The sequence below is a fragment of the Peromyscus leucopus genome, chromosome 23 (genome assembly GCF_004664715.2).
Source record: "Peromyscus leucopus breed LL Stock chromosome 23, UCI_PerLeu_2.1, whole genome shotgun sequence".
In the NCBI taxonomy this organism is placed as follows: domain Eukaryota; kingdom Metazoa; phylum Chordata; class Mammalia; order Rodentia; family Cricetidae; genus Peromyscus; species Peromyscus leucopus.
The window spans coordinates 15482914-15506640 of record NC_051082.1 but is presented as its reverse complement, the minus strand read 5'-3'; the positions used below and the strand labels follow the sequence as shown (position 1 = coordinate 15506640).

At 53.6% G+C, this 23727-nt stretch overlaps 1 protein-coding gene and 1 long non-coding RNA gene across 14 annotated transcripts in view; one reads left to right on the top strand and one right to left on the bottom strand.

Moving 5' to 3' along the window:
* The window catches only part of Pitpnm2 (phosphatidylinositol transfer protein membrane associated 2), a 133557-nt gene that overhangs the window by 43439 nt on the left and 66391 nt on the right, over positions 1–23727 (top strand). Inside the window, exon 1 of one of the 13 annotated variants that reach the window (XM_037198734.1) lies at positions 3165–3184. The exons of 10 other annotated variants lie outside the window; for them this stretch is intronic. The gene's annotated coding sequence lies outside the window, so the exon portion shown is untranslated. Of the gene's footprint in view, positions 1–3164; positions 3185–16359; positions 16941–18496; positions 18990–23727 lie in introns of those variants that run through there. 2 more of the 13 variants (XM_028885813.2, XM_028885814.2) reach the window with 2 other exon arrangements.
* On the bottom strand, positions 12435–17000 carry LOC119086591. Its single transcript, XR_005089915.1, has 2 exons — positions 16920–17000; positions 12435–16364 (listed from the first exon to the last, which is right to left on the bottom strand). It is a non-coding gene; the product is annotated as an uncharacterized LOC119086591 (long non-coding RNA).

Sequence of the window (23727 nt, the reverse complement as noted above, 5' to 3'; positions counted from 1 at the left end):
GGGGTGACTTTGTCCAGCAAGCCTGGCCCAGGCCAGTAGCCGGGCCCACAGCAGAGATAACCAGTCCCCCAGGGACTGGCCTGCGGCTCCCTTGACAAGCTCCCGATCCCAGAGTTGCACAGACTGCTCCTAGCACACACAGCCTTTGACTCCCTGCCTGCCAACTGGATCCATTCACCCCTGTGGTGGTGCAGAACCCAGAACTGCAGCCTCCAAGGAAAAGTGGATGAAGCAAGCATGCTATGTGAAGAACAGATAAACACATCTCAGGAACCGCAGAGCCCTGAGTGCAGACCAGACCACAGTCTCATGATGTAAATACTGTCGTGTGTGTGGTTTTGCCAGTGTGGACTGCTAAACAGGGCGATAGAGGAGACTGGGGTTGGCCATTGTTGGAGGCTGAGGACGGAGGTGGGGTTTGTGAAGAGCCGGTGGATGAGGAATCAGCAGCTCTGCTCTTCTTACGCAGACCCACTATCCAGCCCTCTGGACTCTTCTCAGACGGGGAAGCTCATCCCCGGACGGGGAGGGCCACACACCAGGCACCCAAGGGAACCTAGGCCGCCCTGGCACCTAGGCTGTTGTTCTCCCCCTGAGCAGGGAGGTGGGAAGCTCACGAAGTTGCTGGGGTATGGAGGAACCCCAGAGGCTTTCAGAGCCCTTTCTGTCTTGCTCCATCTCCTTCCTAGCTAGCGGTCCTGCAGTCCATGCTGCAGCTCGCTGTACGGTCCTGGCTTCCTTATCAAGCTGGCTCTTTCTACTTGTGCCTCTGGCCGAGCTGCGCTGTGGTCTGCATCTGCCTCCTGTGTCTAGGAAGACGGGCAAATGTTTGCTGGAGGTCCTGAGTTTCAGTCTGAGAGAAGGCCACTCTGTGTCCTTGGGCAGTCTGGCACTGTCCCTCTTAAGCCTCCACTTGTCATCCTGTAAAATGGGAATCCTAAAATACCACCCACCTGGTGTGTGTGCAGTTTTATATGAAATAGGACAGGACAGGGCAGCCAATACAGCCGAACTTACTGGCCATTTAGCTGTCCCTTTAATGGTGACACAAGGCAGAAGCCGAGGCTCAGGAAGGCTGTGACTGGTCCCTGCCGGGCTAGGTCTCTTGCCTGCCGAGGTCCCCATCTCTCCCTGGGTTATGGTAGAACAGCTAAGAAGAATGGGAACAAGTCTGGTCGGAGATCAGGATCCAGCCAGACGACCTCGAGCAGCACTCCAGGCCGTGTCCTGGTCTGCACAAGTGGCTGAGGACGCCGCACACAGGCCGAGCCGCCTTCTGCTGGCACTGAGTGGGCGGCCGCCGCTTCATTCCTCCCTCACTGGGCACCCAGGGTCAGTGGGGTGCCAGCACCAGGAGGTTGGGGAGACTGCGAAGCCTTCTGTTTCTTTTCCTGCCCTTGCTTCGGCCTGACCCCCCGAAGGCCCAGTTTTAAGGATAGAGCTGGGAGGAACGTGTTCTAGGCTGGAACAGTTCTGGATGAAGTGGGGACACGTCTCCTGCAGGCTGCCATCCTCCTCCTCAGCCGTCTAGAAGCTGGCTGGCCTGTGGACTCCAGGGCCCTGGCCTGGGCTTTGACCGAGTTCTTCTGTCTGGCCAGTGCAGATGGAGGGTGGTGATTTATAGTGCTGTGAGGGAGAAGAACTCTTTCAATTATCAGCTTCCACAATTCCTTGCTTTATGGCCAGAGTTGAAGGCAGCTGTTTGGATAATGTCTCCAGAGCACTTAAGCTGGCTTTCCTGGGCCAGAGAAGACAATAGAGACCTTAGTGTCCTCACATGTGAGTCAGACGCACCAGATCTCAAGCTTTGGGGGCAAATACGGGCCTTGGCCAGCTGCCCTTCAGGCATACCTAAGGATACAGGGCCCCAGACTGGGGCCAGTCAGGGTTGCCTCCCCTGGGAAGCTTCCTCTGAGCTTTCTGAGCCCAGGTCACCACCTCAAAGTCTGGTTACCCTGGGATGATGGGCTTCAAACAAGACAAGTTCTTCTGGAAAACACTGCCTAATTCTCATGGCCAGGCTGGCAGTCCACACCAGAAGACTGGGGGCCCCCGATATGGTAGAAACGGCTCCATAGCGCCCCCCCTCCTTTCCACACTGGGCCAGCCCAGTGGTCTCTTGCTCAAATGACTAGAAAAGAGGGCCTTTGTCTCTGGGTTGAGGGGCTGGCCACAGGAAAGCAGGTAGGACTGACTGCCTCTGGCCAGAGCATTCGGGCAGTGTCAGCCCAGCCTAGGCCTGCTGGCTCTGTGTCATCTTGCACTCTGTCCCCCACTGGCCCTGCCTCCCCAGCTGCTGAAGCTCTCCGGGTGTCCTGTGCGGGTCGTAAGTGGGGGCAGGAGATAGCTGGCCCTGACGAGCACTGATAAATAACTGTCCGAGTCATGTCTCTGCTCGGTTGGCTGTTTGTCCTTGCTGCTTCTTCACAGAGACTAGAGTCAGCCCTGTCCATTGGCAATCCAGCTGTGTGCAGGCTAGGAGGGATCAAATATACGGGGGCGGGCGTCTGTCACACTTCTGCGGACCACATTCTGTCTGCTGGGTCTCTGGGCTCCATCTGGATCATTCCACAGAACTGACCTCTGGGTGCTCTCCAGCCCAGCCCCAGCCCCAGGTGGGTGCTTCTGTGAGGGGGATGTGAGCTGCTTCCCCAAGGGTAAGAGGAGAGGAGGTATGTGGGAGTGGAGGGTCTCTGCCCAGAGTCACCTTCAGCAGTTGCCCTGAACTTGTGGATGGTTGTCTAGGGTTAGTTTGTTAATTCCTGAATTTAAAAATAAGCATTCTAAATTAAATATTTATTTAAAATAAATATTTAAAAATATTGAGATGCAGTCACATACCATTCAATCTCTCCATTTACAGTGCTGATCCAGGCATTGTTTAAAATGTTCTGAATTGTGTAACTGTCATTACAGTCAACTTAAAAACATTTCCATCACCTCACAAACCCCCCATTTCTCTTCAGACCCTCTTCCCCAGGCAACTGCTGGTCTGTGTCTGTCTCCCTCGGCTTGCTGTTCCTGGATGTTGCATTGAGATAGAATCCTGTCGTCTTGACCTCTGACTCTGGCGTCTGTCGCTGAACATGGTGTTTTCATGTTTATCCTTGTAGCATGGATCAGTACATCATTCCTTATTTATGGCTGAGTCATATTCCATCGGATGATCAAACCGCATTTGGTGGTCAGTGAGTTTTTTAAAGGATGACGATACATCTTAATGCAGTTCTGATTTAGTGAGGGAACAGGGGTGGGGGGTTGGAGAGATAGGGGGGTAGGGAGAGGGGATGGGGGTGGGGACACTGGTGAGGAATGTGACAGAAGCAGCTTCCCAGAGGCCCTCGGGGATCAAATTAGAGGCTGAGCCTGGACATCCTTTCTTACACGCCTGGTTATCAGGGGACACTGGTGAGGCCCGTAAGGATGGGGTCTCTCCGGTTGCCTGGAGGTTCTCATTTTCTCTTCCAAGACACAGGGAGATCGTGCCGGTAGTGAGGACAGGCCTTATCCGGGGCAGACACAGCAAGCTGGGCCCGAGGAGGCCACAGCAGGGGGTGGGGCCCTGGAGCCTCTTCAGTTTCTCCTCTGTGGAGGCCCTGCTCTGAGGAGCAGATCGGAGGCCTGGAGGAGCCTTGCAGGCAGATCCGGAAATTGAACCAAGATTAGAGCCAGTGTGATTGATAACAGCCTAGGGATTAGAGGAAGGGCAGTTAAATATTTGTTTAATCTTGTTCTGATTGTCTGTCTTTTCAAACAGTGACTACTAACCATGTTTACTCCCTGTAGCAGTGTTTTCTGGAGAATGGGGTCCTTTTTATTCAAAGGAAGAGCCCCTTTCCTGCTCGTTCTGAGGTCCAGAGGTCCAGGGGTCTCAGACATAGCCCTCACCTTCAAGGAGTGGCCTAGCCATATCACCCTCCATACAAGCTGAATGCTGTCAAGGGGGCTACTCCCCCTGCCCCCCCCAACCCCTCAGCCTCCAAAACAGAGCGAAAGAACAGGGAAGTCAGAGGGATGCCTCAAGGACGGCTCTCGCTGGCTGGTGCCTCACGGCAGCCGTCACTTGCAGCATTGCGTTCCCCTTGCAGTCCATCCCCTCGCAAGATGAGTGAGAGAAGAAGACACTGCCGTGTACGTGGCCGCACAGGCTGTAGGTGGACAGCATAGCTCAAGGTCGTGGAGCAGCCCAAATGGTGGCTTGTCTTCTGTGAGAAACTTCAGGCCCAGTAGCCAGGCTCCTGTGGGCTGGGGACAGTAGGAAGGTGCATTCCTCATGAGTCAGCGTGGCCCACCTAGTGCTTGCTTTGCACGTGACCTGTCTGTGTTCCAGTCTCAGGAGCTCGAGCTGGCTCCCTGGGTGAATGGCGGGCCAAGTTCTGTCTCAGTCTCATCGACCTCAGCCGACTCTCACCACGCAGGGGAAGAGTTACTTGTACCCTGAACCATTGAGCTCTGGATGGAGGAGTTAGATGTATAGATCCGGTTGCTTCTTTCTTCCCGTAAGTGGTTATGGACAAAGTGGGGAGAATGGAGAAGCCCTCAGCAGCGCTCTCCTGTGAGACCAGGCGGCTCTGGCAGCTGGCAGGGCCAGTGCATCTGTCACCTGGGTACTGTCCCTCCGAGCAGCTGTAAATTGCACACCCCATGAGGTGGCACCTGCTGCCGCAGGTCACTCAGGCACCTCAAGCAGGTGGCCTCCTAATGAAGTGGCTCGGGACAGGGACCCTGCGGTGAAGCCAGGCACCTCTGCAGGGGGTGGGGTGGTCAGATAGAGAGGGGAGATGCTCCTGGCTGTTTCTGTAAGGCCACCTGCAGCTGGGCAGCCAGGCCATGGCAGCAGGGGGATGACTGTGAGTGAGCCAAGCCCTGGCTGCTTCTCAGCCACCTGTGTGCTGTGTGCTTGTGGCCATCTCACCACCTAGCTCACTGCTAGGTCTGCCCAAGGAAGCTGGGCAGGGTCCAACAGGAGTCTTGGACAGTCATGGAGGATGGGGGTAAATTAAGACACTTAGAGAAGTTGCTGATTCTTTTAAAAAATATTTATTGTATGTTTGTACATGTGGGGGGGGGGAGTACACAGTCCATGGCACATGGAGTCAGTTCTCTCCTATCATATGGACCCAAGGGGTCACACTCAGGTCTTCAGGCTTAGTGGCAAGCGCCTTAACTACTGAGCCATCTTGTTGGCCCTGAACTACTGGTTCTTGAAGAGCAGTCCTGTAACATGGCCTTATTGCTGGCCAGGCCTCCGGCTCCCTTTGGAGACGAAGTTGCCCAGAGGATTGTCATTGGGAACTAGCCCGCAGGACCAGACACTGGCTGGCCTTTAATGGCCAGTGGGACTCAGGCAGTTATCTTCTCTGAGCTCCGTGTCTGTGTCTGTAAACAGAGATAAAATGCCTGCCTTCGAGGGCTGCCTGGAAGATGAAAGAGACAGGTAGAATCAAAGGTTGGAGCACGGTGGGGCCATGCAGGTGGCCTCCAGGATCCTGCCTCCTGCCTCCATGGTCATACCCGTATGTTGTCCCCTCCTACATCGAGGGGCTGACCTGTGTGTCTAGTAGGGTGTTGCAAGTGACACAATGTCACTTTCAAGAGAAAGGTATAAAAGACAGAGTAGCCTCTACTGTTCTTTCTCTTGCATCATTGGTTCCTGGAAAGCTGTTGCCTTGTGGGGACTTTTGGGAAGCTCTCTGGAAAGTTCTGGAATTACGGTGAGATGCAGAGGTAGACCTCTGGTCATCAGCCTACACCTAATGTCAGTCACATGAGTGGGTTCTTCAGAAGTGACTCTTGTAGGCAGGCTTTCAGATGACCATAGCCCCTGCCCTGGTCAACTTTTGATTGTGACTGCCTGAATGACCCAGAGCACAGCCACCAGCCAAGGCCACTCTGGGTTTCTTAACAGAAGGAGTGTAAGGTAGTGAATGGCTATTGTCTGAACCATTATTTGGGGGTGGGTGCTGTTTCACACAGCCATAAGACCTTGTACAGGACTCCATGCCTACCAGCTCCCTTTCTCCTGGGCTGAGGTATCTTTGTTTCCAGGACAAAACTTATTTATCTACTGATGTGAAGGTGCCTCTTGGCAGCTCTGATGTGAACCTACAGGTCTTGATGGCCATAGCAGAGCCATAAAGAGCCATGTTTTGCTATATCTATGGTCTGGAAGGTCCCAGTTATCCCCCTGCCTCACGGAACTAGCAGCTTTTGGTCTGCACCCGAGGGCTGATGTGGCCGTGAAGGACTCGGCCTAGTCCCAGAGCAGTGATGACGGGGACGTCTCGGGCTTGTCTGAAGAGTGGCTGCAATTGGGGGTGAAGCAGGGATGTCTGGACCTTTGTGAATGTGGGGGGGAAGATCTGTCCTCTCCGCTCCTGTGTTCTTCTCCCTCTTCCTCAGCTTGGCCTGTAGGCTGCTTGAGATGCTTCCTCGTCTCTCACTTGGTTCTCCAGCCCCCAGCAGGAGGAATTGAACTTCATAAAGAGGTAGACAGCTAGATAGATGTGCCCTTCTAGGTGCCCCTCAGCCTCACTGGGGAGGAGGCGTGACTTCTGTTGGTCACCTTCTTCTTGCTCCCAGGAGGAGCCTGAGAAAGACAAACTAGTGTTTTCAGCTTCCCCAAGGCCCTGCCACCACACTCACTGTACGTGTTTAAGGATGGCTTAGACCCAGCCAGCCAAGGCACTGTGGCCCACGTGCCCGCAGCTGCAGCTCGTGAAGGCTTCTCTTACGTGTTGACTGCCTCAAGGCTTTCCTATATGCCGTACATTTTCCTAACCGTGTCTGGATGCCTGCTGTGTTTTTAGACATCAGGGATACCAGGATGAAGGAGATGTAATTCCTGTTTTGTTTTTTAATTAGTCAGAAATGGACACACAAACAATTTGTCCAACAGTGGCTGACATTTGTGGAATCCTCACTTTGTGCTTTAGTGATCAGGGTGATGGAAAGTGTTGGGTGAGGGAGACGAAGTGGGAGAAGACAGGCCGGATGGAGAGGGACATTTCTGGAGAAGGCAACCTTGTCACAGAAGAGCACTGCATATGAGTCCTTGGGGGACCCAAGTTCTCACTGCTGTGCTTCACACCTGTCCTACTTTAGGGCTTGCTCCAAGGGCCTTGTTTATGAAGTGTGCCTGTCCCTGTCCTCTTTAGCACCGAGTATCCGGTCCCCTGAGTTTTCAGAGGTTTGTTAGAATCACCGGTAAAACTTCTCAGGCTTGGTGCCTTTTTGAGGGTGATGGTGGCGGAGAAGTCTTAGCTTATCATGTAAACTCTTTCACGTGTGCTTATCGAAGCTCTGTGTTTCTCTTTCGCCAGAAGCATTCACCCTCCTTCCAGTCACCTTCTAAAGCCACCAGCCAACTTTCTAGACACCCCTGGTGTGTTAGGTGTATTTTGAGCACTGGGGATTGATCAGGAAGCCACAAGAAATCCTTCCCTAAAATACACTTTAATCATTATGGTGGTTGGAATGACAAAGGCCTCCGTGGGCTCAAATATCTGAATAATTGGTCCCTAGTTGGTAGAACTCTTTTTGGAAGGATTAGAAGGTGTGGACTTGTTGGAGGGGGATGTGCCACTGCGGGTGGCCTTTGAGGTTTTAAGAGCCAGGCTCAGTGTCTCTGTCTGTCTCTGTCTCTCGGTCTCCAACTTGTGGATAAGATGTAAGCTCTCAGCTACTGCTCCAGCACCAGCCCTGCCTGCCTGCCGCCATCGCCCCCACCCTGCTCATCGTGGACTCACCTCTGAAACTGCAAGCGAGCCCCGGTTCAGGGCTTCCTGCTAGAGGTTGCCTTGTCGTGGTGTCCCTTCACAGTGACTGAGACACCAGTGTAAATGCAGCAGGAAAGGAAGGGAGCAGGGAGGGGTTTTAGACGGGGTGGTTGGAAAGGGCATCTCGGGAAGAAAGTTGTGTGATCGTCAGGAAATCAGCAGCAGCAAGGGCAGTGGTCCTGGGGTAGAAGTGTGCTTAGCACTTTTGAGAAACATTGAGACTGGAACAGAACAAGAGAGGAAAGGCCATAGGAAGTGAAGAGAGAGGCAGAGCGCCATCCTGGGGGACTCAGGTCATGGTGAAGACTTTGGATGTGATTCTAAGTGTGAAGGGAGTCCTGGGGGGCTTTTGAGACAGTGGCATCATTTCCTGTATATCTGCGTCTTAACTTGCTCACCGTGGGCCCCTGGAGCAAGAGGGTTAGCAGGACCCACTTAGAAGTTGTGTTTGTAGCGGGCTGTGAGTCACCAGCTGGGAGTTTTCTAGGGATTTCTGGGGACTTGCTTGGAGGGTAGCCTGCACCATCCCACCACGTTGGAAGCACTTCCCTTCGGTGTGCACATAGAATCTTCCACCTGTGTTAAGGACCCCCACATCTCTGGGTCGCCGGGGTCTTTGAAGACCTCATAAGCCAGAGGTGTGGAGCTCTTCCCTCAGCACCTAATCCTGGCTCTGAGGGAGTCAGCTGTATTCTATGTTAACCTAAGCAGCTAGCCTAGGGGAATGCAGTATGGAGCTCTCAGTCCTGACCCTGGGGAGACTCAAGACGAACCAGGCCTGTCCCACCATGCTGTGGGGTGCCCAGGAGACGTGCCCTGAGACCTCTCCCTCAGGCTTCCCGAGGTTCGTGCAGTCCCCATGTCAGAGCTGGGGAAGCAGTTGGGGTGAGCCTCTGCCTGCTCCAGGCCCCCCTGTGCCTGCTTCCTTCCTCGCTTCTCTTGACACACACTGTGGAACAGCGTTGACCAGCTTGAGCCTGGAGGAGTGGAGCAGAGTTTGGATCCAGCGTCATCACCTGTGTGACCTGGGGACCAATTACTAACCTCTGTGGGATTTGGTTTCCCCACATGTAAAATGTAGAACAAAGGTTCAGATCAGTTCATCTGCATGTTGTGAGCCTTGGTCGTATGGCCCAGGGTGGCCCCTGTCCCTGGCCAGCCTTGAGTGATTAGTGTTACATGGTGGCCTTCTTGAGCTTTCTGGGATGGCTGCCCTGATCCTCTTAAGAAGAACATTCCTGCATGATGGGGAGATTATGGTCATAATCCATTTGTCTTTACCATTTATGACTTGACTAGGGCCCTGCCATATGCTAAGCACTATTTGTGCGTCATTTATGGAGTCCATGGAAAAGCCTGGGAGGTATGCACTATGAGCTCCCCAACAGTGTAGGAGAAAACCCAAGCCTCAGAGGGATGAGGGAACGTGCCAAGGCCCTCTAGCTGGTTAAGGATGGTGCCAGCCCTTGGCAGTCAGCTCTGAACGGCTTCCCTCCAGCCAGGAAGAGCCACGGGGCTGGGTGCTTGTTTGTCATGGGCAGGCTGGGCTCCCTGGGACTCCTGTCCTTGCTCATGGTGCCCCCTCCCTGGCCCAGTGGCCTTGGCTGCCTCCCTCTGACTGTAGATGGTCAGAGAGGAGCGCTCTGTAAAAACACAAATAAACAAAAGAAGCAAGTTATGTAACATCTGGGCCAGTGCGTTCCAGAGAGAGGAGATGGCCAGTGCAAAGGCCCCTCGGTCCCTCCCTGAGAAGATGTCCCCTGGGCCTTCACAGCCCCTGCTTGCCCTCTGGCATTTGGCATGTCATAAGCTATCAGAGGAACAGGAAACCTTGGCCCAGGGACACTGGGCAACACAAGGAGCCCTAGGAAGAGAGGGTTCTGCAGCAGTCACCATGGAGTAGCTGGGCACTCCTGTGTTTCCAAATGGCATTTGAGAAGTTGCCTTCTGCTGTCTTGTGTTTTCACTAGACATTTTTACACATATTGTAAACTTTTCCATGCTAGCCATTTGTAAACACGTACGTCAGGCGCATGGACCGCGTTCCCTACGCTGTGTGGCATTACTCTGCCTATTTTCAGAGTATCTTTATCTCTCCAGCGGATACTCGACCCGTTACTAGATGCTGCACCTTCCCGTACTGTGCAGTCTGTGGACGTCCCTCTGCCGGACAAGCCACGTGAGTGGCTCACAGGACACGTGGCCTTTTGAGTTTGGCACCGAGTCTTCTGGGCCCATCCACGCTGTTGGAGTAGACACTTTAAGACAGGCGGGGGTGTGCTGTGTCACCGAGTGCTGCCATCGGTACCATAGGTGGCAGTAACTCACCCTGTCCCTGCTTGGGCTCCTCAGCTCGGGTTCTAGACAGGAGCCCCTAGAAAGCCGCACTCCATGCCCCCGCAGCTGGGCCTGCTCCGCAGCATCCTAGGGTGTGGGCTACAGTGCTTCTCCTCCCCGCCTTGCTTCCCATCTATGAAACAGAAGGAGTTCTCCGTGCCTTGAGTCAGCCAAAGGCCAGCCCTGTGTGCCAGTGTGAGGGCGGGGAGGGGAGGCTGGTGGTGAGTCTTACACTGTGATTGTCTTATTTATTAAAAATTAATTGAGGGGCCTTGATGCATCCGGGCTTGAGAGAAGCTGACAGGTCATGTGGTCTCTGAAAGCACAGGGCTGATAATCCATTTTAAAAAACATTTTCTTCTTCTTTTTAATTTAATGGAGGAAATCATTAGCTGGGAGATTGGTAGCACTGATTTATTTCTGTTTTGGGGAGGGGGGGCAGGAGAGAAAATCGCCTCTAATTGCTGCTTGTTCTAGAAATACGCCAGCCAGACATTCCCATCGGCTGGGACTGATGGGTGGAGGTAGGGGATTGCATCACGGCTTCTTCCCTTCAGACCCCGGGAGTGGCCAGGGGCTCTCTGGGTGCAGGTGGGTGGCCCGATGTCAGCAGCAGATCTTCACAACAGTAGCAAAGCTGTTCCTGGTGCACAGGTCCCTCGAGTGAGCCTGAGCGGAGTGTATTGTGTAATGCTGGGGGGCGGTTCCCCCAGACAGCTCATGTTCAGAACTTCATTCCCAGGGAAACAGGAGCAGGACCCCCCATCTGGGAAAAAGGACTACGTGCCTCCTCTGGGGCTTCATCCGGTTCCAAGGGGAGGCAACTGGGTTCACCCTAAAAATAACCAAAGATGCAAACAGCCACAGAGTGCGAATGTTTTTCATATCTGTGGGCCAGATCATTTAAAGGTACAGCTGTTTAGCCACTGTCACAGTATGCTCATTCCTCCTAGAGCAGAGAGTAACCCCGAGGTGACCTGGGCTTTATAGGATCCCCATCTTCTAGCACCTCAAGTTGAGGTCTGCCTGGGCTGCTGCATGGATGCCTCCTCCCCTGGAGCACCACACACCTGGCGGAGGATGAGTCACCTGTGACTCTCACAGGCCCTGGGAACCCATCACAAGGCAAGGGTACAGGCAGACCAAGTATGGCCACATCGTGAAGCCTCCTGAATACGAAGGTGGGGTCCTCCTGACTTCAGTTTACAAGTCCGTCCAGCTCAGAAAAAAATGGTCAAAGTAGTTTTCAGATAGAGGATGGCTATAAATAGCTAGGCAGGCCGTGGAAAAGGTGAGAGGCAAATTGCCACCAAGGTTGTGGGCCCGGCCGCAGGCAGGGCTGAAGGTCTGGCCCTCAGCCCACCCTGCCGTTGCCCTGGCCTCGGCAGGCTCTGCTCCTTGGTGGGATGTGTGTTCCAGGCACTTCCTGGCCCCCACTCTCTTCTCTGCCGCACTCTGTACTGGCGGCTGCTGCCTGAGGCGCCTAGGCACCTTCACCTTGCAGCTGAGAGTCCTGCGTGGTGGCACCAGACTTTAATCCTAGCACTCAGGAGGCAGAGACGAGTTCTAGGCCAGCCAGGGCTACATGGAGAGACCCTGTTTCAGAAACAAAACAAGTAAATATTGTAATTAGGAATTCTTAGTTCTCTAGAAAATTCTCCCTGGATATGCCACATCTGAGAAGAATACCCTAAAGGGGCTAAACCATATGAGAAAAGCCATTGTGAAATTTTGGGGAGAGTCCTGCCACACTGAATATGGCCACACCTTAGGGGTGGTGGGCTTGGGCTTCAGGACAAATGGTGACGTCATTGGGTAGGACCAGGAATTAAGTCTGCATATAACTCTGGCCTGGCACAGACCTGTAAAATGAGGTACTAACTCTGCAGCTTCTCCATCTATCTGTCTGTCATTCATTCAGCCATCCAGCCAGCCATCTGTTTCTCATTCACCTGCCTGTCCATTCATTCATCCGTCTGCCTGTGTACTCGCCCGTTATTCATCCGTTCAAAACACTTGCTCAGTGCCTGTTGGTACCAGGTATTCTTTTTGTTGGCTTGGTTGGTTGTTTTTGTTTTTGTTTTGTTGTTGTTGTTGTTGTTGTTTTTCAAGACAGGGTTTCTCTGTGTAGCCCTGGCTATCCTGGAACTTACTCTGTAGACCAGGCTGGCCTCAAAATCACAGAGATTCCCCTGCCTCTGCCTCCTAAATGCTGGGATCAAAGGTGTGCGCCACCACGGCCTGGCTGTGTACCAGGTATTCTTACACATATACCCTGCAATACAACAGTGAATACAGCCGTCCTAGAAACCTCCATTCTAGCAAGTGAGACAGACAATTGCTTCTTTTATTCGGTTGGTTTTGGTCTTTCGAGACAGGATTTCTTTATGTAGCTCTGGAGGTCCTGGAACTTGATCTGTAGATCAGGCTGGCTTCGAACTAACAGAGATCTGCCTACTAGATTAAATTCCAAGTCCTGAGAACAAAGGCATGTGCTACCCCACCCAGCCTGACAGACAGTCGTGGAAAGGAACGTGCCGCAGCCTGGATGGACTGCTGAGGGAAAGAAGTCAAGCACAGAGGGACAGTGGGGTAATTCCGTGCCGTAATGACACCAACAAGTGGTCACTAGAGTCAGAGCTATAGAGACGGAAGGAAACCGGAGGGTACCAGAGTGGGCTGGGGCGGGGAGTTCGTGTTTAGGAGATGAAAGGCTATGGGGATAGTGGTGAGGGCGGCAGAGCCGTGCTAATGCTCTTAATACCACTGGAGCGAGCTGTCGGGATAACAAACGTTAACGTTTACCACCATCGGAAAATACAACCAGCAAGGAGTACATCGGATGTTAGGGGAGGGCTGATAGATGAAGAAGTGAGAGGACCGAGGGACTGCCAGGACAGGAGGCAGGGTTAACTGAGGAAGTGGGCAGCAGGCCCGAGGGGAATGGACTTGAGCAGAGGCTAGCAGGAGGAGACTGTGTGAGTGCAAAAGCCCTGGGGCAGAGGTGGCCCCATCTGGACAACAGGGATAAAGCAGGGGGGCCACTTGGGATTTTGAGCTGTGGGAGGCAAGGTGTCCCTACAGGTTTGTGGTGGGACCCCTGGGCCCTTCTGCTACAGGAGCATGGGAAGCTGGGAGGTAAGGAAGAACTTTGCAGGAAGGGAACAGGCCTGTCCTCAAGACAGGACAGCAGGAGTCTCAGAGCCTGACAGTCGCCCCTCCGTGTCTGAAGGCGTTGGTTCTGCCAGAGTGTGCCAATGCCTTGTGCAGAAGGCAGAGCACTGCCTGTGACCTGGGCATGTCCTCCTGTGCACCCAGCTTACTCTCTAGGATGTCTGTAGTGCCAAACACTCCGTAGAGCCATGTGAGGGACTGTCACACTGCACATTCCCACAAAGAGACCCCCGGCCCCCGCCCCGTTCGGGAGGGGTAACGGCAGGAGAGACATCTGCACATGCGCAGTGTGGTGCCTTTCCCTCCTCATTTCATTCTGTGGTCAGCTGCCTCTGGACGTGGTGACCACAGAGACCGAAGCCAGCGGTGCTCATGGCTGTGTTTAAAGTTGCCCCCCGAGTCTTCGTGGCCACCTTACCGTGATCTCACATGACACGTCCAAGTGACTGGGGGCAGGAGAGCAATGGCGCACTCTTGCTTCTCATCCCTGCTGACTGGGGACAAATAGCTCTTTGCCTGGCCAGCACTGGAGGTCCCAGGAGAGTGAGCTTGTGCAACTCTCCATGCCAGGGTGGCCTTGGGCCTGGGACCAGCCTTGCTGGCTGAGCCTGGGAAAAGTCACTTCACCTTCTGAGTGTGTCCTCCTGCGTCTGCAGAGGGAGCCGGCAGGGTCAGCGGGTGCTCTGGGGTCACGTGAGACCACCCATACACCAGAAGAGCGGCTGTGGGGGGGGGGTGGTCTCCCCGAGCGCCTGACCCTCAGCCTAGCCCGGCACCAAGGTTGTACTCTCTGCATAAGCACCCAGGGGTCTGCTCCTGCGTGGAGATGGTAGGCAAGTTCCAATCCCACAGCCCCTGCTCAGACATTCCGGGGATGACCTCAGGAGTTGCTGGGGGAGACAGGGAAGGGGGTGGTTCTAGAACAGGGCAGAGAGGAGGGTCCAGGTCGGGGGCAGAGACTCTTGTCATTATGGCGTCTGAGGAGCCGGCTCCCCAGCTGCTGTCCGTTTGGTTCCCTGAGAGCCCCACCACATACCCGCTGTCCTTCTAGATAGGCTCTGTCTGGTCCAGGCTGCAGACAGAAGCCTCCCCACGCCCAGACAGCTGAGGTAAGTAGAGAGAGGAAGGGGAAAGATGAGGTCGAGGAGCCAGGCCATTTGTTTCTTCTGCCCTTACAGCTGGCCTGTCCCTGGCAATCGCCACAGCTCCATGTGAACCTTCCATTTCAGATGTAAACAAAAGTGAAACAAAATGGAAGATTCCATTCCCCACTGACACTAGCCACATTTTGAGTCTCACTTTGGCCACCTAGGCCTGCGGGGTAGCAACAGCTGCCCTGGCTGGTGGAGGAAGAGCGTGGCCATCCTCATGGAGAGTTCCATTGGGCAGCACTGGCCTTGTCTCTGAAGCAACCCCATGAGATAGAGACCTGAGAGGCTAAAGAGGGAATGCCGGTGGCGCTGGGACCTGGCTTCATCTGTCAGAAGGTGTGTTGTGGGGACACTTGTGAGTCCTCCCGCCCCGCTGGCCCCTTCCCTCGGATGGAGGCAACTGAGGCCACTTGGAGTCTTCTGCCTTCGTCCCCATGTCAGACATGGGTGAGCTTTGCTGATTGGAAAGTCAAGTGACTAAACATTCAGTGTAGGGTCTCTGGGGGCTTGTAGCTTAGAGACTAAATGCCTAGAGCCCTTCCTTGGGTTCTGAGGGGAAGAAGAAGAGGATAACCCAAATGTAGAACTAATCCACATGGCCATCCTGTGGTGAGTAGATGTGTACAGTGAGCTCTGTCTGATCGATAGACTATTACTGTATAGGTCACGACGCTGTATGGACTCTGAGAACGTGATGGGAAGGGAAAGAAGGCAGTCCAGAAGGTTCCATGGGTATGAAACGCCGAGAGCAAGCCTGTCTGTGGACAGTAGATGAGTGCTGGCCAGGGGCTAGAGAGCAGCAGTAATGGAATGGCTCTCCGTGGGAGCCTCTCAGGTGATGCAGATGTCTGCAGCTAGATAGACGTGGTGGGTGTACCACTCCAGTGTGTGCTCTGATGGATGAAAATGGTAGGCTCTGTGCTGCATTTTACACTAGAAAAGTGAGAGCAAACAGTAGAAATCTGGGTAGTGAATACACGTATGTGCTCCTTATAACATTTTTCTGACTTATTCATATGCAGGGACATTTTCATAACAAATCGTTGTGTGTGGGGAGGCTAGGAAGAAATGTTTCCTTGGCTACAGGCTTCAGAGGCAAGGTTGGGTACGGTAGCCCTCAGATGTCCCTCAGGAGCAGCAGGCCTGGGGGCACTGCTGTTGGCTCCAGGCTCTGTCTATCCTGAGGTTTGCCAGCCAAGTGCACAGGGGAGGCAGGGTGCTGGATGCTGCCCCCACGCTTCCAAACCGAGCAGGAAGGGACGCAGCGTCCGCAGCCTCAGCCTTCCATGAGTCTGCCGGCATCACGGTGCCCCAGAAGAGCAGCTTGGTAAAGAAAATGCTCGTCTCGGTTTGTACCAAGGCAATGAAAGCACAGAGATGTGACCAGACTTGCAATGGCCCCGTGAGCTCCGAAGGGAGAAGGCGACTCCGGCCCAGGCTCCAGCGCTGCCCCAGCCACCTCGGCAGCACAAAGCCTGCGTGCCTGTGTGCATGCGTGTGTGAGGCTGGGGGCAAAGCCAGCCCTGCAGTGGGGTTTGCACAGCAGTTGCAAGGTTGGTGGTGCGCAGGTGAGAGATGCAGTCCAACATAGGCCTGGTCCAGGTGCCCATGCTCTGGTCCCTTTTCTAACCAGCAGGTGCCCAGCAGCCTCCCATCTTGGCTTCCTGCCTGGGTGGCTCTGGGCCACAGAAGCCTTCCTGTGGGTGGGCATCCCCTCCTTCCTGAGGGTGGGAAACTATGACTCAGGGTTTGGTGGCTGAGTTTTAGAAACAGGAGGCAAGGAGAGGCAGTGCTTCTAAAAAGCCTGGGGAGGGGACTGGGTCTCTATTCCTGGGACTTTGACCTTGGGTTCTGAGCGAGCAGCATGAGGTCAGAGGCATGAAGAGGCAGGTCCAGGGTCCCAGCTGACGATAGATGAGCAAACCTAAGAGAAGGAAAGCTGTCTGGCCTCCCTCTTCGTTGGGGTGGCGGTAGTGGAGGGCTGTTTTCGCCCACCGTCCAGCCATGCCCCACCCTGCCTTGGTGCACAGGCCAAGGCCTGTTTGGGGAGGTTGCCACAGCAGAACTGTGGGATTGGCTCTGCTGACGCCTTCCCCTGGCATATGGCTCCTCCGCCCGCCTTGAGCTCTGCCAGCGGCTCCCCTTTCTCCATGGCAACTTAGCTCAGTGGTCCCAGTGGAGGAGAGAGAATCAATTCTCCCTCCTTCCCGCCCTCCCGCTCCACTCCCCACCCCTTCCTCTCCCGCTTGCCTCCCTCTTTGCCTCGCTGTCCCTCCTGGTGGCTCCTCATGCAGCCAGGGGACTGTGTGCTGCCACTTCCAGCCGGGAGCTGTCCGTAGCGCTGCAGGCTGGGGGCGGCTCTCTGAGACCTGCTGCACATGGGCAGCCAGCAGAGTCTACAGGATGGGCTGCTGAACGGGGCCCCAGCCAGCTCCTGCTGCGTGAGGCCGGCCCTGGTACTTTGTGCCCCCTCCCTTACCTCACGTTGGCTTCCTGAAAGGTAATTTTCTGCTTCTTCTCGAACGTGTCTCAGCCTCAGGCTAGGTTTATTAGCGAGGAAGGCTCCATCTGGTCAAGGGTCTGTTTGCTTTCTCTTCGAAAAGCTGGGGTAGAGGGAGAGCTGCAGGGAGAGGCCTGTCCTGTCCTGTCTGAGCACTGCCTGCTGGAGCAGAGTTAGGGTGCCCAGCTCCTCTCCTGAGTAGCCCAGCTCCTGTCTTCCTCGGGGGGCCGGGGGGCCGGTGTGGCGCTGCACTTCCAGTTTTGCCTGTGATTGCTAGAGCACGAATAGGCTGCTTTCCTAGAGCGTGGTCGCCCCAGGGAAGGGAGGAAATTTAGAGCCGCTCACGTGTCCCCCAGTGGGCAGAGCTCTGGCTACAGGCTGCCTGGCTTTCTGACTGACTAGTCCTTAATCCTCTGAAAATGGGCACTCAGAGTGGGGATGTTTTGTCCCTCCACCAAGATTTCAAGAGGATGATGTCAGCAGACTCATCTCCCAGCTGGCTTCAGGTGGACTGGTCCTGCAGGAGTGTCCCGTGTCCACCTTCCGACGCCCCTATTGGCTTGGGAGTGCCACTCGGCACAGCTGGTTTCACATGGGATTCTAAGAACGGTGGGTGAGCATCGCCGTCTCCTCTCACCCTGGCGTGGATTCAGAGAGGGAGTTGGTGATGTTGACCCCTCCGGAGCCCAGCCCGGGGGGAGGGGGGCAGGCAGCTCCCCGATTGCTGCTCCTTCCTGTGCAGCTGGCAGTGGAAAAAAGAACCCTCGGTTGTCAACAAGAACATCTCCTGTGTTGATGGAAAGTGAGGGCCGAAGAGACCGGATTTAGCACCCAGTTCTTAGAAGCTACAGGCTTGAATGGTGTCTGCGTGTAGCCCCGTCTGATCTTTAAATAGAAAAACGCACACCAAGTAGCCCTGTCTGACTCATGGGGAGCATCAAAGTTTGGTGTGGTTTCAGGGAATCCGTATCCAACTCTGAAAGAGGTGCACAGTTCAGGGGGCTGCCTCCAGAGGAGTTGAGCGCTTCGGGTCTGGACCCGAGTCGTCAGGTGATATGAGGCTAAGGGTGAGATATACCATAGCTCTCCAAGTGACTAGAGGATAGTAGACTCAAGATTGTGTTGATAAGTCAGGCCGTGGCCACCTGATTGTGCTCTGTTTTTGGTTCCACATTCTCCCTGACAGATTGCTTTAATACTGGCATCAGAACCTCGACAGCAGCTCAAGGCCTGTGTAGCCCTGTGGTTGGGTGTATCTCCCCCATAGCCCCTTTCTTTAAAACTGCGTGAGAGCCGCCGCAGACTCTGTGTTCCTGGTGCTTCCTTCTGAGCAGGAAAACAGCCCTGATGGGCAGGGCAAGGAGTCTGTGTGTCTGCAGACACAGCAGAGCTCCCAGGCTCTGCCCTCACCGAGGCCCTCCTGGCATCTGGTGCTGTGCAGGCTTCTTAATGGCATTACCCATGTCTGGGTTTGCTGGCTGGCTGTGAATTCTGATGGGTTTACGAGCTGATGATGCTGGGGAGGCCGCCGTGCGCTGGTTTTGTTTTGTTTGTCTAAGAACGGAAAATATGATGTGACGCGTAAAGGCAAGCAAGCCCCTTTCTCCTCTCTGCTCTTAGCTTCTGTGGGAGGCTGGTCCAGTACTGCCACCGTCACCGCTGCTATCACAGCCAGGTCCCTCTGTCCTGGAGTCTTTCATGCTCCCCCAGGACCGGACCCATTCAGAAAGGACAGCCAGAGCTGAGCTCAGGAGGAGAGGCAGGCTCCACCTCCAACTGCTTGCATCCCAGGTGGACCCTGAGTGCCGCCCTCCAGCCCTGCCTCCTCCCACCCCAGTCCTTGCTTAGTGGATGCTCTCAAGTGTAATTGTGATTGCAAGATCGCACAGAGTGCTGACTTACTTGAAAGCATCTTGGGGAGCTGCAGAGGGTGTGAGAGCAGCTTGGAGAGGTGGGAACCCTGGCTGCCGATGGCTTCAGCCAGCGAGAGTGTGGAAGGCTCATTCCAGGAAAAGTGGAATAATCACCGTATTGGCTGGCTTTCAGGCGGTGAGTGGTTCTTTCTTCTTTAATTTGACAGGAGCGCCGGGATTCAGGGAAGGGATGGCGGGAAGCTGGGGAGCCTGTGGCTCACACAGACCTCGTGAAGCCCTGACGCTGTAAGGAGAAAGTGTGATTCATTTCTCCCATGCTAGGTTGACCACCCAGGCTGTGCCCAGGCAAGACAGGCAGCTCTGCCCCTGGTGAGAGTCCTGGGGCTCAGGACAGCGTCTGTCTGGAGGCTGAACCTCTGTCCCCTCCTAGAGCACCCTGTCTTCAGCTCTTAAAAAGTCTCCTGGGGGCTATTAACTGAATGACCCCAAGGGTGCAGGAAGAAGGAAGCTCCTGAGTTAAACACTTCCCCGTGCTCTTGTGATTTCCTTGGACACACACATACATATGCATGCACACATGCTCATATCCTTGTGCACTCACGCACATGTCTACATGCATGCACACATGCAACACTCATTCAGCCTGTTCCTGCATTTGCACACACATGTGTATGCATTTATGTGCATATCACACAAACACGTGTCCCTTCTGCCGGAGCTCATATATCTGCTGACATTCTGCTCATGCTCGTATGATCTTAGTAACTGTCCCCAGCATCACACAGTTGTGCCTGTCCTCCTTTCTTGTCAGCCCACTGTCTCACCTGAGCGAGGCAGATTGTCCGTGTCTACCCCTCTTCTCCTGTCCCTCTCTCCAGGGGGTTACAGAGATTGGCATGTTCTCCTGCAGATGCTCACTGACTGAAGGGGTATCAGAGAGACACTGATAAGCTTAAGATGTGCTGAGACACAAGCCTCCGTGAGTGGTGTGTATGTACAAGTGTCTGATATGTGTGCATATGTAGTGTATGTGCATCTGAGAGTGCATTGCATGTGTGGTTTGTGATGTGTGTATAAATGTAAGGCATGTGCTTGCCTATGTGTTTTTTTGTGTGTAACTGTGCATATAGGTATGTAGCCTGTGAAACATTTATATTATGTGTGGATGTGGAATTGTGGGCGCATACATTTATTTGTGTGTATATATGTGTGATCTGTGTGTGTGTGTGTGTGTGTGTATGTGTAGTACCTGTGATGTGAATGATTGGGGCTGTGTGCATGTGTATATTTGGTATTTGTATGACTGTGGTATGTTATGTGGAGGTATGTGCATATGTGTGGTATGTTCCTATATAATTTGTGGCATGTGTAGTGTGTTGTGTGTTTGCATGTGATCCATGTTCAAGATGTGTGTGTGTAGTACGTCCATTGTATTTGTAGTATATGTGTAATATGTGTATCTACACGGTTCTGAAAGTGTGGTGTTTGTGGTGTTTTGTGTGTGAATGTGAGGGTACAAATGTACACATCTGTGGAATGTATATGGTTTTTATATGTGAGGATGTATATACATATTATATATGTGATATATGTTATGTATGTATGTGGGTATTGGTGCTCTGTGCATATGAATGGGGTACTGATGTGTATATGTGTGATATGCTATGGATGGTGTGTTTGTGTATGCACTGGGATATGTGCAAGCATGTGTGTGTGTGCTCATACATGTGTAGTGTTCTGTGAGCATGTGGATATTTGTGTGGTGATTCATGTATGTGTGCTTGTGGGGTGTTTGTGTGTTATATGTAATATGTGTGTGTGTTTTCTGTGTGTGCATGTGTGTCTGTGTGTACATCTACGTTGCTCATTTTTGGATGTCTGGGCACCCTGGCTTCCTAGCCCTTTTCCATTTACTGGCTCAGTTTTCAGAAAAGCTCTGGGCAGATGTTTTTGTGTTGACTGTCCTGGAGTCTTCCTGACCGGTGCATGGGTACCTTCAGCATCCCATCTCATCGGATGCTATGCAGACACTCCATTTTACAAGCTCACAAGCATCTCGGGGTTTGAGCAGCCTGCGCCATGAAGGTAGAGCCAGCACTCAGCTCTCTGGACTAACTCGTTCACCACTCACGTGTACAGCTGCTCTGTGTGGCAGCCATGGCTGCAGGTGAAGACCAGACCTGGGTCTTGCCTTGGGAGGAAGCCTGCAGGGGTCAGCTAAGCAAGCAGAGGGGCCCCAGGAAGGCAGCGCTTGTCGCACTGGCCTCCCTTCCCTCGGCCCCAGCTGTCTGAGGAGGAGGCTTGGGAGTGGCAGTGGGAGGAAGCCCTGGGCCCAGCCCACCCTCTCCCCCATGGCCCCTTCCCAGTTCAAGATTCAGCTGTGAAGCAGAGAATACAGCACACACGGACACCTGCCCTCCACCCCACCGCTTTGATTCTGCTATAGACTCACTACGCTTCTCCTTTAGATGTTGCCCACGGTCTTGAAGGCTGTTTGCGTTGCAATCTGTTTCCCTTATACTGGGGTCTTAGATATCAGTGGCTTATGTGGTAGGAGAGGCTGTGTTCATCACGGGACCTGTGCCTCAGTTTCCTGTCTGTAACAGGGAGATACCACTGTCTGCTTCACATGTCTGACATTCAGTGAAGTGCTTGGAAATGGACAGTGTGTATCGGCAGTGGTGGAGGTGGTTGGGCTGTTGTAGGCAAAGCATTGCAGTCGCATCTTTCATGGACCAGGACAGATACACACCCATTTAGACATACACATGGGGAGAGGGCACAGACATAAAGGAGGCCCTGCAAAAGGCGAGTAATCAGCAATTCTTGGTAGATACACGGCAGTCCTTGTTTTCGTTTTATAGTTTTTCTGAAAATTGGAGATTATGAGAAAAGATATTTTTTTTAAGCCATAGACACATGAGGACTCTTCCTAAAAGGTTGATAGAATACGGGGTAACACACAAGTGTTCTTACCCTAAAGAATCCTTCAGAGGTGAAATGAATAAAAACTGGAGGTGACAGCCCTGGGATGAGGTGAGGGAGCCATGAGGACAGAGGCTGCATCTTCTAGGTTACCAGCCTGAGGCAGTTTCCCCTCAACAGGGTTGGGGTCCAGGGTCTGGGCTCAGGAGTCAGGCTCCGTTGCCCAGAGTGGCCCTTTCACGTGCTAGGTGAGAGAAGGCTGGGTCTTACGCTGTTGTCAGGACTGGGTGCTGGTTCTTTGTTGGCTTGTTTACTTTTTTTGGGGGGGTGGTCCAACATGCATAATGGGTTCCCTGTAAGCAGCATGCAGTAGTGGGTCCCCTGTAAGCAGCATGCAGTAGTGGGTTCCCTGTAAGCAGCATGCAGTAGTGGGTCCCCTGTAAGCAGCATGCAGTAGTGGGTCCCCTGTAAGCAGCATGCAGTAGTGGGTCCCCTGTAAGCAGCATGCAGTAGTGGGTCCCTGTAAGCAGCATGCAGTAGTGGGTCCCCTGTAAGCAGCATGCAGTAGTGGGTCCCCTGTAAGCAGCATGCAGTAGTGGGTCCCCTGTAAGCAGCATGCAGTAGTGGGTTCCCTGTAAGCAGCATGCAGTAGTGGGTCCCCTGTAAGCAGCATGCAGTAGTGGGTTCCCTGTAAGCAGCATGCAGTAGTGGGTCCCCTGTAAGCAGCATGCAGTAGTGGGTCCCCTGTAAGGTGGGCATTGTTTTCCACTCATTGCTGTGAGCTCCTTTCACATAAATGTCCTACCTCAGGGTCTTGACAACTGTTAAAGCGAGTACTAGCCACACCTCAGGAGTCTGGAGTTCTGCTCTGTTCCATAGGAACTTCTCTGAGCTGCTGCTGTCCATTGACAAAACCAGGCTCGGTGGAAATGAAAGAACTGTGCAAAATGCTGGGGTCGGGAATGTTGGGAGAGGGAGGGAAAGGGATACCAGCTTAACTCTGTTAGTATGCCGCTACCCATTCCTTGCCTCAGTTTTCCCACCTTGTTGCTATAGCAACCACACCCTTCACTAGTTCCAAAAGCAAGTCCAAAGGCCCTGGCCTTGTCCTTGCTCTGCCATCAGCAGCCTGTTCATGTGGTCCTGGAGATTCCCTTGGCCTCTCAGAGCCTATTTCCTGGTTTGTACGCTAGGGTTAGTATCCTTGCAAGCCTGTAGAGGACAAAAGGCATAGCATTTCTGCAGCACACTTTCTTCCATGGTAGTGCCCCTGTAAAGTATCTCACAGCTTTCTAGGTGTGGGAACACCCCTGATGGCAGCCTATGGCTGTGAGCAGGATTTGTCAAGGGCTGCTTAGACAGGGAGTAGGGATTAGTTAATTTTTAAAACATTCTTGCAGCCGGGTGGTGATGGCACACGCCTTTAATCCCAGCACTCAGGAGGCAGAGTCAGGCGGATCTCTGTGAGTCCAAGGCCAACCTGGGCTACAGAGTGAGTTCTGGGAAAGGCACAAAGCTACACAGAGAGAGTGGCAGCCACATAGACCCAGGTTCAAGTCCTAGCTGTGTGACTCGTGGGACCTGCTGAATTCCATTGTACCTTAACTTCTTGATGTGTAGAACAAGGCAATTGTCCCCACTGTCCCTCATTCTGTATGCAACTCCAGGTGTCTACTGATCATCAGGATCAGTACAGGAACAGGTTATAATTTCTCAGGGCCTACCTCCAAATGTCCATTCTGTATCAAAGTTTGCCCTAGTATAGCGACCAGGCCAGGCCCTTCAAACGATCTGTACAGACTCCAGTGTATTCCCTAGACCAGGCTTGCCTTGAGGTGAGCATTGGTGCTCACCTGCCCTCAGGTCTGACCATCCCTCCATCTCAGGATCCAGGGAGCAGCTCTGTGTCTCCCTGCTGGAGCTCAGGTATAGCCACAGTGCAAAGAAGCCTCCACAGGCCCAGAGAAGCAGCAGAGGCCAGTAGTCAC